Source organism: Lycorma delicatula, chromosome 8 (assembly GCF_047948215.1).
Source record: "Lycorma delicatula isolate Av1 chromosome 8, ASM4794821v1, whole genome shotgun sequence".
NCBI classification, from domain to species: Eukaryota; Metazoa; Arthropoda; class Insecta; order Hemiptera; family Fulgoridae; genus Lycorma; species Lycorma delicatula.
In genome coordinates, this window is record NC_134462.1 from 31,403,682 (window position 1) to 31,418,107 (window position 14,426).

Here is a 14,426-nt window from a genome sequence, read left to right on the forward strand (position 1 = left end):
GCTAAACAGGAAAAGAAAGAAAGTTTTTTTATGAAAATTTAATTCGGTAAACAATTTAATCTAATCAAATACCCGTTTCAAAATAGTTATAAATCAATGACTACTTTGCTGGCCTCTACAACCGAGATGGAAGTGATAGTAAAATTATTGTTTGATAGAATGAATTCCCAGGTTGAACTTTCAACATTCTAAACACTCAGCAACTAAAAACATTCTATCATGTTTTTCTTTCACTTATTATCCGACTAATATCTTAATTGAGTTTACTTATTTATTTAATATAACAAATTTTTATGGGTTGAACATATGCAGGTTTAGAAAAATCAAAATATACATATTATCACTTAGCAATTTATACATTGCAAACTTGTAAATTAAATCCTGATGTGTAGTATTTAGAAATTAAAAATATACTACTTTAACTTACTATTAAAATATAACTATTAAAATTTTATAGTGTTTTTTTTAATTTTTATTCAGAATAGATATAATCAATAAGACTAGACTTCATTGATGATAAGATTTTGATGTTTCCTTCACATGATTGTATTTTATTAGATACACCACTTTCAGAATGGAATATTCAAGACAGAAAAAATTTGCAAAAAAACTGTTAACAATAAATCTAAATAAAGTTCCAGAAAACAAGGACAAAGTGCAGAGTAATCTTTAAAAAAATTTACGGTACTCTTGAGTTCAAGTAGCTGGCACTATTGTTATTTAAAACAACTTTTCCATAAGCCATGCTTAATTTTTAATTTTAATGGTTTATTAATTATTTTTGTAAAGTCTGGTGGTGTCTTACATAGCTGAAGGTAACATTAAATATTTATTATACTTATATATATATATATATATATATTAAACTGAAAATTTCCTTGAATGTGTATTTATGAATGTGCTATTATTGCAAAACTTCAAAGCCATTTACTTTTAAATAATAACAATGTTTCTTTATGTGAAATCACCCAATGAAATATTTTTGTGTAACACTGCATAATACTTTGACATATAAAAAAACCTTATTATACGTTGTAGCCAACAACCAAAAAAAACCTTCTGACAAATTTATTAAAAAATATTCATATTTTTAATAAAATTAAATTAAAATTTTTACAGAAAAAGAAAGAAATTAGGAAAGGATGAATTTTCTGTGCACTAACTTAACACTTATTTATATCATTTTGAATTAATGCTTTAAAATTATTATTTTATTTTAGAATGATTTTATTTATTTATTATTTTCATATAAATAAATCACTATTATTTATATATTTATTTGTTCTTTCTCTAGGAACTACAGATATGTGTCCATTTACAACACTATCCTAGTGATTTTTATTTTGTTAAGAAATGAATTTTTTTTATATATTAATTTGCACTGGAATCTTTATTATTCATTCATAATTTTGTACTTTTTAGTACTGCTGTGATGAAGTTTTTCCATTTCTTTTGCTTGATCCTTCTAGGCAAATGGTGCAACTATTCTTAATTATTACTCATGATTATACCATTCTTGATGTGATCTATATAATTGTTAAGATTCCCATATTGTTATAATGAAGATTAATAATTTAATAGAAAAGAAGATAAGATTTGAATAAATAAATAAACAAATTTATAGTAAATGATAATTTTTTTTTTTTTTGCGGCGGGAGGTGTAAATGCATTTATGCACGGAGTGTTGGGCTTCCGCTTATGGTATTATCCAATCACTATCAGCAGACTACCGACTAAAACCACCCCCCTTTCTACCAGGACTCGACCCGGAACCGTTTAACAAATTACTTCCGGTCGAGTCCTCTTATACTACCCTGATTAGGTGCTACCTAATTTTCAGGATTATCCAGGTCAACCTTTTTGACCCTGAGAATTGAGAATGTTGCTGACGAATCGAGCTACACTTTCCCAGCTCCTCAGGTCACGGAGCATCATCACAACCACGTTGTGGGGACTCAGTACTCCGAGATCCGCCTCTAGTGTTCCTCGATCTGCCGCCCACCGAGCACATTTGAAAAAGGTGTGCTCAGCGTCGTCCCGTACACCGAGGCAATACAGTCAGTCGGGGGATGGCGCTTTCCCTATGACATGGAGGTAAGCGCGGAAGTACCCATGACTCGTTAAAAATTGGATCATGTAGTACTCCACCTCTCCATGCCGTCGCTCTGTCCACGATCTGACCAGAGGAATAAGTCTTGTGGTCCATCGTGATGATGATGAAGATCCGTCTTCTAGGTGATGATGATGATGATGATGATGAAATACAAGATGAAACTACTGATTGTGCCCAGATCCTAGTTAAGGGTGTCATATTAACTGCCACTGGTTGGTTCAAACTGCCATGTTTGTGAGCTTTGTGTTACTTAATTTTTCATTAACTCTTATCAATTGATTTCCTTTCAAAGATTAAATATTTTAATTAATTTATTATTAATAAAAATAAAAAAATATTATTTTTTCTCCTCTTTGTTATTTACAATTTTTATTTATTAAGTTCTTTTACTTTTATTATCACAACATATGCTTTAATTTGTATTCCAATGATGGAGATAAGATAAAATGATAAGTGTAAAAATCCTTGCCCAAGGAGTCATGCCTTTTAGGACTCCTTCATTAACAAAAATTGAAATGTAATATAAAAATTACTATTTTATTTATTTATTTTATATTCCATGTTAAGAATATTTATTGCTTTTGTGAATGATAATAGTGTATGATTATCACCGAGTGGAGTCCAGGTTCTCCTGTTGGTGTATTCTAAATGGTTTTACATTTACTGAAATTATGAATGATCCAATCCAATAGGAGGTTTAGTCGGTAGTGCGCAGGTATACATACACCTTTTGTTATAACTGGTGGAACCTGTTAGTGAGCCTGACACTGCTTTAGGCGCCCATAAATGAGGGTTCTTCCACCTCTTAAAAAAAAGTCATATATTTTTAGAGACTGATTATAAACAGTTGTAAGCATGTCTACATTTGCAACAACAGTTTTGTTTTTGTGGATGTTGCTTCATCTATCAACATAACAAAAGATGCTGAACAGTAACATACCATTAGAATAAAACTAATAAAATTTGCAGTAAACTAAATACTATTCCATCCAAAGAAAGATCTAAAATACTGGTCACTGATGAATGGTTACCGAGATAAAGTAACTAAGAGAAGACTCAAAAACAGTTTACAAGAAATAAAACTCAGTAATTCCATAACTGGTAGTTTCTGCCTTTTATCCAAAAGGTTGTGGGCTCAAATCCCAACTCTAACAGTAATTTATTACTGCTTCATTCCTGGGTAGCTGCATTAGAGTGAATTTTTCTACAGCATAATACCTTTTGAAGCATTCATACTAGGGTATGGAAAAGTCACCAACAAGCTAAACTATACTATACAGATTATTAGAAACACATTATGACTATCCCACAGCAATAGTTTTCAGTCTTAATAGTATTATTCTATTTGACCTACAATGGAGGCAGAAGTTCACAGTGTTAACCAAACATTATAAATGGCTGTCAAATTCTAAACAAATCCAAATAAATCCATCTTCTACAATTTTGGTCATGTAAAATGCTAAACTTAGTTTTTTTGTTTAAGCTAATAATGGCTTGTATACTCACAATTTTTGTAATGGTAGACAGCTTACACTCTACTGATAGACATCTCCACTCCTTAAACTAGTGAAGCATTTTCATCCAACAAATTTTATTTTTTATCCCAGACCCTAATGCTGACCATTGTATTGACTTTGAATTTCCCACAAAAATATGTATTAATTTAGATCATCTTTGTATGCAACATTATTTCTCAAAAAGATATGATACTTTATTTATGAAATTTCAAGATTTTTAAAATCAATTTTCTCTTAAGAAATCTGATTTTATTTATAAAAACTCTTTCCCTTGGTTCTTTTCTCTTGACACCAAATTTTATTTTATTTTATTTTTTAAAAATTAGCCATGTTTCAATTAAAATTTATTTCAATCATGCATTCATATTATTATCTTTACTTTATTAATAATTTAAAAAGTTATTTTAATCATTATTTTTTAAACATTTTTCATGATTATTTTGACTAAATGATACCTATAGTACATTATATATATATATATATATAGAGAGAGAGAGAGAGAGAGAGAGAGAGTTAAATTATTCTACATAGGTAAGATTGTAAAATTAATATTAAAGCCATAATTTATTAATTTTTAACAAGTGATCTTTTTAACAAATAGTTCTGCATTTTTGCAGAACCATATTTCAAACTATGTCTCTATAAACTTTGATTCAGTTGAAATTAATTTTTAATTTACCAAATAAATGGTTTTCATACTGACTGATTTATTTAATGAATTTAGAAAATACTGTATATATTATTATTTATTTATTAACATTTACTTGATTTTTTGCAGCGAATTACATATTTTTGTAATTTATATAAATTTTTTTTTGGCTTGGTTTGTATTACATGTATCTAATAAATTTTGATTTCTTTAAAATCTCATGTACCCAGATTACTCAGGTGGTTGAGATAAATAATTTGATTTTCTTTTTGGAAATTTGTTTAACTATTATGATGTTACAGAATTACAAACTAACACATAACTCAAACTCACTACACTGCTCCTGAAATAGTTAGTTAAAAGGAATAATAACTTTCTAAAATGGTTTCAATATTCAGGAAATTACAGAAATTGCTCAATAGGACTGTAAAATACTCAAATGTAACAGCAGTGTTCAGTATATATAAGTATTTAAAGTTTACATTAATATAAGCATGCAGTACTTTAAAATTTGGGCTTTATTCAATTATCTAAGTATGAATTTCAAGTATAGAATCTATAGAACATTTCCTAGTAGAAGGTTAGATACACATTAATCTGTTAAACATATAAATTAACAATTAATACAAGTAGCCACACAACAATTTCTTCTTTTTTTAATTTTAAGTAATTAAAATCTATAATTTTTAAATAAATATATAAGAATAAAAATTTCAGAATCAAAATTTAGAATACCTTAGCTAATAGTAGTAGTAGGAGTAGTAGTAGCAATTAAAAATAACATAATTATTGAGATAATAAGGGTTTGGTAGTATAAATTAATTTATAAAATACATTTATGAAAATCACAATAATATAAGTTTAAAGTTCAAAGAACAGATAAATCCACGCTGCTATAATAAATAAATTTCAGATAAGTTAAATTACATGTGTTGTAAAATAATTGTTAATAAACTAATGTACGATGAGAATGAAAAATAAGATTTTATTTTTCATCTTATTAAAACATATATAAGTATATTATATATACTTATATATAAAATTAGCTCTGGAAAATGCATAAAATTCTGAATAAGTATATTGTAGAAATTAAAGGCAGAATACCTCTTAAATCTCACTTTTAGAATAGAACTGCAACAGAGTAAACCCTATAGATAACAGGTTAATCTAATCCATTTCATTGTTACTCAGTACATGTGAATAATGTTATCTGCTATTAAATTATATTTTAAGATAATTGTTTAGGATAGTTTATTAAACATGCCACAAACTAATTATCTTTATTTCACTATGAATTTTAACAGTACATAATTCATTTATGTTTCAAATAAGATATAAAAAATAATAGTTTAATAAATGCTTAGCACCTAAGTGGAAAAAATAAAAAAAATTGTAGTACAGCATCAGTGGGTGGAAGATGAGTGATTTTGTGAGTGGTGTTTTATACTGATTGTGAACAGATGAAGATAATATTAAAAACTCTTTCAAATGCTTAGACATCATTATAGGAAGTTTTATACTACATCTAAGCTCTATCTGCTTAGTAAATTATGCTAAATTTTAATCCTCAATTTACTGAAAATATTAAAAAATGTATTTTATAAATTTTAATTTAAGAGTTGGAAAATTATTAACCTCCAAGAATTAATCCCTAAAAAATTTACTACTTGAGTAATAAGGGAGAAATATATAAAAGTGTATAATTTCTGTTTGTAGGAAATTATAGGAGATTTAATTAATCATCAGAAATACTAATCAATAAAAATTTTAATCCTTCAGGATTAAATTTTTAAAAATATTTCTTAGCTTACGACCTAAATAGAACATATAAAATTTCTGTTAACTGGATTTGGAGAACACTGTAATGATAAGGGAATAATATTTTTTTATTTATGTATTTAAATTTATAAGTTTAAAAATTAAATTTAAATTGGTATTTATTGGTTGGAAAGAAAGTAATTTTGGTTTTGTAAGGTGAAATAATACTTTCAGTTTCTTCCTACAAAGAATGAACTTTAATCAATTATATAATTTCTATTTTACCCAGTAACCTTTTGCCATCTTTCTAGCAATTTCATGATTCCATGCTCATAGAACTTTTGGTCTTTATCAGCAAAAAACTGAACCAGTTGCGATTTCAGGTCATCATCATTAGTGAAAATTTTACCTTTCAAAGAGTTTTACAAACTTTGAAATAAATGGTGATCTGATGGTGCAAGATATCAGTTCCCAACCAAGCTCCAATAATTTTCCATGAATTATCAAAGATGTGTGAGGCCTTGCACTGTCTTGATAAAATGTGATTCCTTTCCGATTTGACAATTCTGGCAGTTTTTCTTTGATTGCTTGCTCCAGTTTCATTAGTTGTTGACAGTAAACATCGGAATTGATTACTTGGTCCCTTGGAAGCTGCTCAATGTATACAACACATTTGTAATCCCACTACATTGACGGCATGAACTTTTTTGATGCAATTCAGCTTTTGATGTGGCTTGTGCTGGTTCGTCATGCTTGGAACATGGTGGTTTTTATTGTAGATAAAACATTTTTCATCACCAGTGATGATTCATTTCAAAAAAAGAGTCAACTTCATTGCATTTGAGATGCATATCGCAAATATTGATTCGTTATGTTAAGTAAATCTTTTTCAATTTTTATGGAACCCAAATATTGATGAGATTCTTAATGAGTCCGAGACATTTGATGTGATTCTCTATTGTTGTATGTGATACATTTAATCTCTCTGCTAGTTACATGGTCATCTGATTCAATTACGGCTTTGATATCATTTCAAATTCAGTAGATCAATTAGAACAATGGTCAACTTTGAATGAAAAATCTCAAGAACATAATTTTTTAAACCAATTCTGACATATGCATTCTGTTAAACAATCAACACCATAAACTTCACATATTTTTTTGTAAGGCTCAGCAACTTTCTTGCTTTACAGAAATAAAAAGTTAAAATATGTTGAAAATGTTTGTTTTTACACTCCATGAAGACTAGTTTCAATTTTTTTTTTTTTTTTTGTCTTCAATCATTTGACTGATGCAGCTCTCCAAGATTCCCTATCTAGTGCTAGTTGTTTCATTTCAGTATACCCTCTACATCCTACATCCCTAACAATTTGTTTTACATATTCCAAACGTGACCTGTCTACACAATTTTTTCCTTCTACCTGTCCTTCCAATATTAAAGCGACTATTCCAGGATGCCTTAGTATGTGGCCTATAAGTCTGTCTCTTCTTCTAACTATATTTTTCCAAATGCTTCTTTCTTCATCTATTTGCCGCAATACCTCTTTATTTGTCACTTTATCCACCCATCTGATTTTTAACATTCTCTTATAGCACCACATTTCAAAAGCTTCTAATCTTTTCTTCTCAGATACTCCGATCGTCCAAGTTTCACTTACATATAAAGCGACACTGTAAACGTATACTTTCAAAAATCTTTTCCCGACAGCATTTTAAATTAATTTTTGATGTAAACTAATTATATTTCTGACTGAAGGCTTGTTTCGCCTGTGCTATTCGGCATTTTATATCGATCCTCCTTCGTTCATCTTTAGGAATTCTACTTCCCAAATAACAAAATTCTTCTACCTCCATAATCTTTTCTCCTCCTATTTTCACAATCAGTGGTCCATCTTTGTTATTTATACTACATTTCATTACTTTTCTTTTGTTCTTGTTTATTTTCATGCGATAGTTCTTGCGTAGGACTTCATCTATGCCGTTCATTGTTTCTTCTAAATCCTTTTTATTCTCGGCTAGAATTACTATATCATCAGCAAATCGTAGCATCTTTATCTTTTCACCTTGTACTGTTACTCCGAATCTAAATTGTTCTTTAACATCATTAACTGCTAGTTCATGTAAAGTAACGGAGATAGGGAACATCCTTGTCGGACTCCCTTTCTTATTATGGCTTCTTTCTTATGTTCTTCAATTATTGCTGTTGCTGTTTGGTTCCTGTACATGTTAGCAATTGTTCTTCTCTCTCTGTATTTGAACCCTAATTTTTTTAAAATGCTGAACATTTTATTCCAGTCTACGTTATTGAATGCCTTTTCTAGGTCTATAAACGCCAAGTATGTTGGTTTGTTTTTCTTTAATCTTCCTTCTACTATTAATCTGAGGCCTAAAATTGCTTCCCTTGACCCTATACTTTTCCTGAAACCAAATTGGTCTTCTCCTAACACTTCTTCCACTCTCCTCTCAATTCTTCTGTATAGAATTGTAGTTAAGATTTTTGATGCATGACTAGTTAAACTAAGTGTTCTGTATTCTTCACATTTATCTGCTCCTGCTTTCTTTAGTATCATGACTATAACACTTTTTTTGAAGTCTGATGGAAATTCCCCTTTTTCATAAATATTACACACCAGTTTGTATAATATATCAATCACTTCCTCACCTGCACTGCGCAGTAATTCTACAGGTATTCCGTCTATTCCAGGAGCCTTTCTGCCATTTAAATCTTTTAATGCTCTCTTAAATTCAGATCTCAGTATTGTTTCTCCCATTTCATCCTCTTCAACTTCCTCTTTTTCCTCTATAACACCATTTTCTAATTTATTTCCTCCGTATAACTCTTCAATATATTCCACCCACCTATCGACTTTACCTTTCGTATTATAAATCGGTGTACCATATTTGTTTAACACATTATTAGATTTTTATTTATGTACCCCAAAATTTTCCTTAACTTTCCTGTATGCTCCGTCTATTTTACCAATGTTCATTTCTCTTTCCACTTCTGAACACTTTTCTTTAATCCACTCTTCTTTCGACAGTTTGCACTTTCTGTTTATAGCATTTCTTAATTGCTGATAGTTCCTTTTACTTTCTTCATCACTAGCATTCTTTTATTTTCTACGTTCATCCATCAGCTGCAATGTATCGTCTGAATCCCAAGGTTTTCTACCAGTTCTCTTTATTCCGCCTAAGTTCGCTTCTGCTGATTTAAGAGAATTTCCTTTTTAACATTCTCCCATTCTACTTCTACATTTTTTACCTTGTCTTTTTTACTCAGACCTCTTGCAATGTCCTCCTCAAAAATCTTCTTTACCTCCTCTTCCTCAAGCTTCTCTAAATTCCACCGATTCATCTGACACCTTTTCTTCAGGTTTTTAAACCCCAATCCACATTTCATTATCACCAAATTATGGTCGCTATCAATGTCTGCTCCAGGGTAAGTTTTGCAGTCAATGTGTTGATTTCTAAATCTTTGCTTAACCATAATATAATCTATCTGATACCTTGCAGTATCGCCTGGCTTTTTCCAAGTGTATATTCTTCTATTATGATTTTTAAATTGGGTGTTGGCAATTACTAAATTATACTTTGTGCAAAACTCTATAAGTCGGTCCCCTCTTTCATTCCTTTTGTCCAGCCCGTATTCACCCACTATATTTCCTTCCTTGCTTTTTCCAATGCTTGCATTCCAATCTCCAACTATAATTAAATTTTCATCTCCTTTTACGTGTTTAATTGCTTCATCAATCTCTTCGTATACACACTCTACCTCATCATCATCATGGGCGCTTGTAGGCATATAGACGTTAACAATCGTTGTTGGTTTAGGTTTTCATTTTATCCTTATTACAATGATTCTATCGCTATGCATTGTGAAATACTCTACTCTCTTCCCTATCTTCTTGTTCATCATGAAACCTACTCCTGCCTGCCCATTATTTGAAGCTGAGTTAATTATTCTAAAATCACCTGACCAAAAGTCGCCTTCCTCTTCCCACCGAACCTCACTAATTCCTACTACATCCACATTTATCCTATCCATTTGCCTTTTAAAATTTTCTAGCCTACCAACCTTTTTTAAACTTCTAACATTCCACGCTCCGACTCATAGAATGTTATTTTTTAATTTTCTGGTGATCCCTTCCTTAGTAGTCGCCACCCGGAGATCCGAACGGGGGACTAGTTTACCTCCGGAATATTTTATCAAGGAAGGCGCCTCCATCATTGCTATATGAAAATGCAGAGAGCCACATTTTCTTGGAAAAAAAGCAGCTGTAGTTTTCCATTGCTTTCAGCTGCGCAGTACTCAGAGGACTGAGTGATGTTGATATGGCCGTTTAAATCATTCTGACACACGCCCCTAACAATTACTAAAAGAGCTGCTGCCCTCTTTCAGGAATCATTCCTTAGCCTGGCTCTCAACAGATACCTCTCCGATATGGTTGCACCTTCGGTCCAGCTACTCTGTATCCCTGAGCACTCAAGCCCCCTCACCAACGGCAAGGTCTCATCATTCATAGAGGAGGAGTTTCAATTTTAGAAATACAAAATGGATTTTTATCTTTATCTGATTTACTTATTTCTAGTTAAAAGTATTTAAAATGAATAAATAAGCACCCTCAGTCAGAAGGCTTTTTAAATGGTATTATCTTGAAGATGGATCAATATCATGCACAGTTTTGACCTCAGTTTTTTTCATTAAATTAAATTCAATGTAAATTACATTTTTATATGGAATTGATGTAGCTTGTAACCCATTGCCATTAAAAAAAAAATAATAAGTTGAATCTAATATGGTGCAAACAACGCGGTAGTAAACATTTCAGAATTGGTTAAAAAATAGTATTTATATCCAAAATAGATATAGTATCAATATTATCTAACTTAATAATTGTAGAAAAAAATAGTAGAGGTGGATTTATTTTATGTACACTGTATGAATGAGATTTTTAGTTTATATTATTTTATATGTTAGATAAACTTGGAAAATTGTAGAAATTTAAATTGTAATGTGTCAAATTTATATGATCTTTTATTGTTTAATTATTACAGTATTTTATTTATGATCAGTTTGTGTTATATGAAAAATTAAGCAGTTAATTAGTGATTTATGTGTTATCTATTGTTTTTTATATTTATTTTTTTGTTTATTATCTTAACAATGTTACTTTTAAATGGGATATAATTTGTTTATATATATACTTGTGTATGTACCAAAGTAAAACAGCTTTCCACCTTCAGTACAGAATCTAATAATATTTCTTACCTTATCTTATTATTTCTCCGATTTTTACATTAAAAGCGTTTTCAAGGGTTTCTCTCATCAGTTAATCAATTTTTTTTTAAATTACACATTATAATTAAAACATTAAAGATTATTGCATATATTGTAAATATGTAATCAAAAGTTAAAATAAAATAAGATAAAAATAAAAACATTGCCTGTGGCCAGCCACACATAGTACTGTACTAATATTATATGAATTTTAATTAATAATTTATATAAATTAAGACAATTTTTGATAAGAAAATCATTATAAAACTCTGTCTGCATATTAATCAATTTGAACTTTTTTCTATATTTGTAAAAATAATATTTTTCCAAAATGTCTAATTTTTTTATTGTTATTATCACATTCTTTTGTAATTTCAATTATTTTTAAATATGTATGTAAGTCGGTGATGGAATGCTTGTTAAGTATTAAATGGTCAGCAAGACTACAGAAACCCAACTTATTGTTTTTATAAGATCTGAAGTGTTCTGCAAATTTTTCCCTAGATGATCTACTAGTTTTCCCAATATAAATTTTATTGCAATCATTAAATGTTATTTTATATAGACACTACACAAATCATTAAGATCATTATGGAATTTCAAATGTTTTATTATGTGGTTGTATGATTTATGTGCTGGTTTATATTTTTCATTATTATAAACATTAATAAAATTTTCAATAATATTATTAGTACAGAAGGAATATTTTATATAAATATTGTTATTACCACGTTTATTATTTATAGGTTTCTACGTTTTTGCATTATTAGATTTCAGCCGATAAAGATAACAGCCGATAAAGAAAATCCCATTGGAAAATTATTCTCTAGTGTGTAAATATATTATTAGACTAGAAATAATTTTGTTGACATATATTTCTAATGATGATTATAATAATACTGATAAATTTTGGGTCCTCATTGTTATTTTTCAGTTTATTTTTTATTATAAAAATGGGAATTCAGGGTACATGTTGGTTATGTCATAACTTATCATTTTAGTATTTTCATTTATTGTTAAACTATTTAATTTGTTAACCAAATCGTACCCATTTTTACATTATACTTATTTGGTAAATTGATTTTAGATCTGAGTATTTTATAGATTATTTTAGGAATAAAATAATAAGGTGTGGATTTGAAATTAATGGACACATTGGGTTGACTTGCTTATGTATTTTAGGAAGACCAATAAATTTGGGGGCAAGTGGTTTAAATGGATATAATCTACATCATATTATTATCATAATTAAAAATTGCCTTGTAATTTTTTATTAAACTTTTTATAATCTTTTTAAATTTATTAGTTGGATTTTTTATTTGTGTAAAGTTATTTTTAACTATATATTTTTCCATTAAATTATTTTATTTATCAATTAACATAATAACTGGCGTGTTTGTTTTATCTAATTTAAATACAATACATTTATTTTTTTTAATTTATCTTCTAAATTATACAATACTTTCTTGTTAAAAAGTGGTTTCTTATTTTTATAAATATATATTTCTAATTTTATAAATGTTATTACCAATAATATTACATATTGTCTAGTCGTTCTTTATCTTTGTCATTATGATTAATTCTATTAATATTAATTTCACTATCAATAGCTTGATTCACTTTCAATATTCTTGATAATTTTATTTTTATTATTATCTGGTAAATTAAATTTAAAAACGTTAGCTATTACTGATTTTTCATTATCACCAAATTTAACATTTGTTAGATTAACGATGTCATTTTTATCATAATTACTTAAAATGTCATGTTTATTCATTAAATTTAAATTACCTTGTTTTTCTACCTTTTAACATTATGCATTTTATGAAGATTATTATTATAATAAAAATCTTTCTTTCTATTGCTGTCATCTTCTATTTAAATCAAATTACCTATTTTTTTTTTGTTTTGAGATAATAAATTTTAATTCTTATTTATTTAATATTAAATCCATTATATAACTAAACATAACATTTCTTAAAATTTTAAATAAATAAAGATGTGTATTGTACAGTTGAATATTTATATAGTTTTTTTTACACCTTTACACCTTTTACCTTGTTTTGTTTCTTGTTTTATTCTAAATCTCTCTGCAAACAATTTTGTTTTGGCTTAAGCTTTATTATATTGGGAATTTTTTATATTTATTTTGGCATATTTATGTATTATATTTAATTTTAAACATGTTTTGTTATATAAATATATGTATATAAAATTTATATATATATAAATTATGATTTTATATATAAATATATATATATTAAAATTAAAAGTAAAATTTATATATAATTTTGAATCTTGACTTGATAATCTATTTATGACTTTAAAAATAATGTCATCTTAATGAAAGTTTGTTTCAATATTTAGCACAGGCCTTTTTCAGATATTAAGGTTAATCACTATGAGAGAGGTTGTATTTAATATTGACATGTCATACTGACTTGTAAAATGTAAGCTATGTTAAAATGGGTTATGGATTTTATCATAACCCATGGAACACCCCTTTCCATACAGAACTCAATCTGCCCATCTTCTGTTATTGCTGTGATTCTTCTATCAGAGAAGTAGACCTGAACCTTCTTAAAATTGGTGATATGCGCCTTTCCTTCAGCTCCTAAAGGATCACTTACCACTTTATCCTATTAAATGCATTTCTGACATCCAGGAATACGATCACTGGCAACCTCCTTGTGTGACTGACTGGTACTACAAACCGCATCCTCTATCAGAGTGGTGACCCTCACCAGGGCATCGACATTAGATCTTCCAGGTTGAAAACCATACTGATGGTTAGACAGCCTGCCACAAGTTTCAAGCTCGCTCTGCCATCTTTTCACCAAAGTAACCTCGAACAATTTGCCAAATAGATTGAAGAGATGAAGTGATCTGTAGCCAAGGTGTGGTGACCGATAACGTCATAAGATGGGTGTCTTCCCCCTATGGGGATGTACCCAGTAGTGTCTCTGTCTGTTATGGCCAGGAACACCCACCTCGTGACATGTCTGGTTGCCACACCACCTTCTCTGTTCCTAGCCATTAATTGCTTAATCAGAGGACATCTTCTTGCCCTCAAACTGATCACATTCCACAGTCATCAGTCAGCCTCATGAG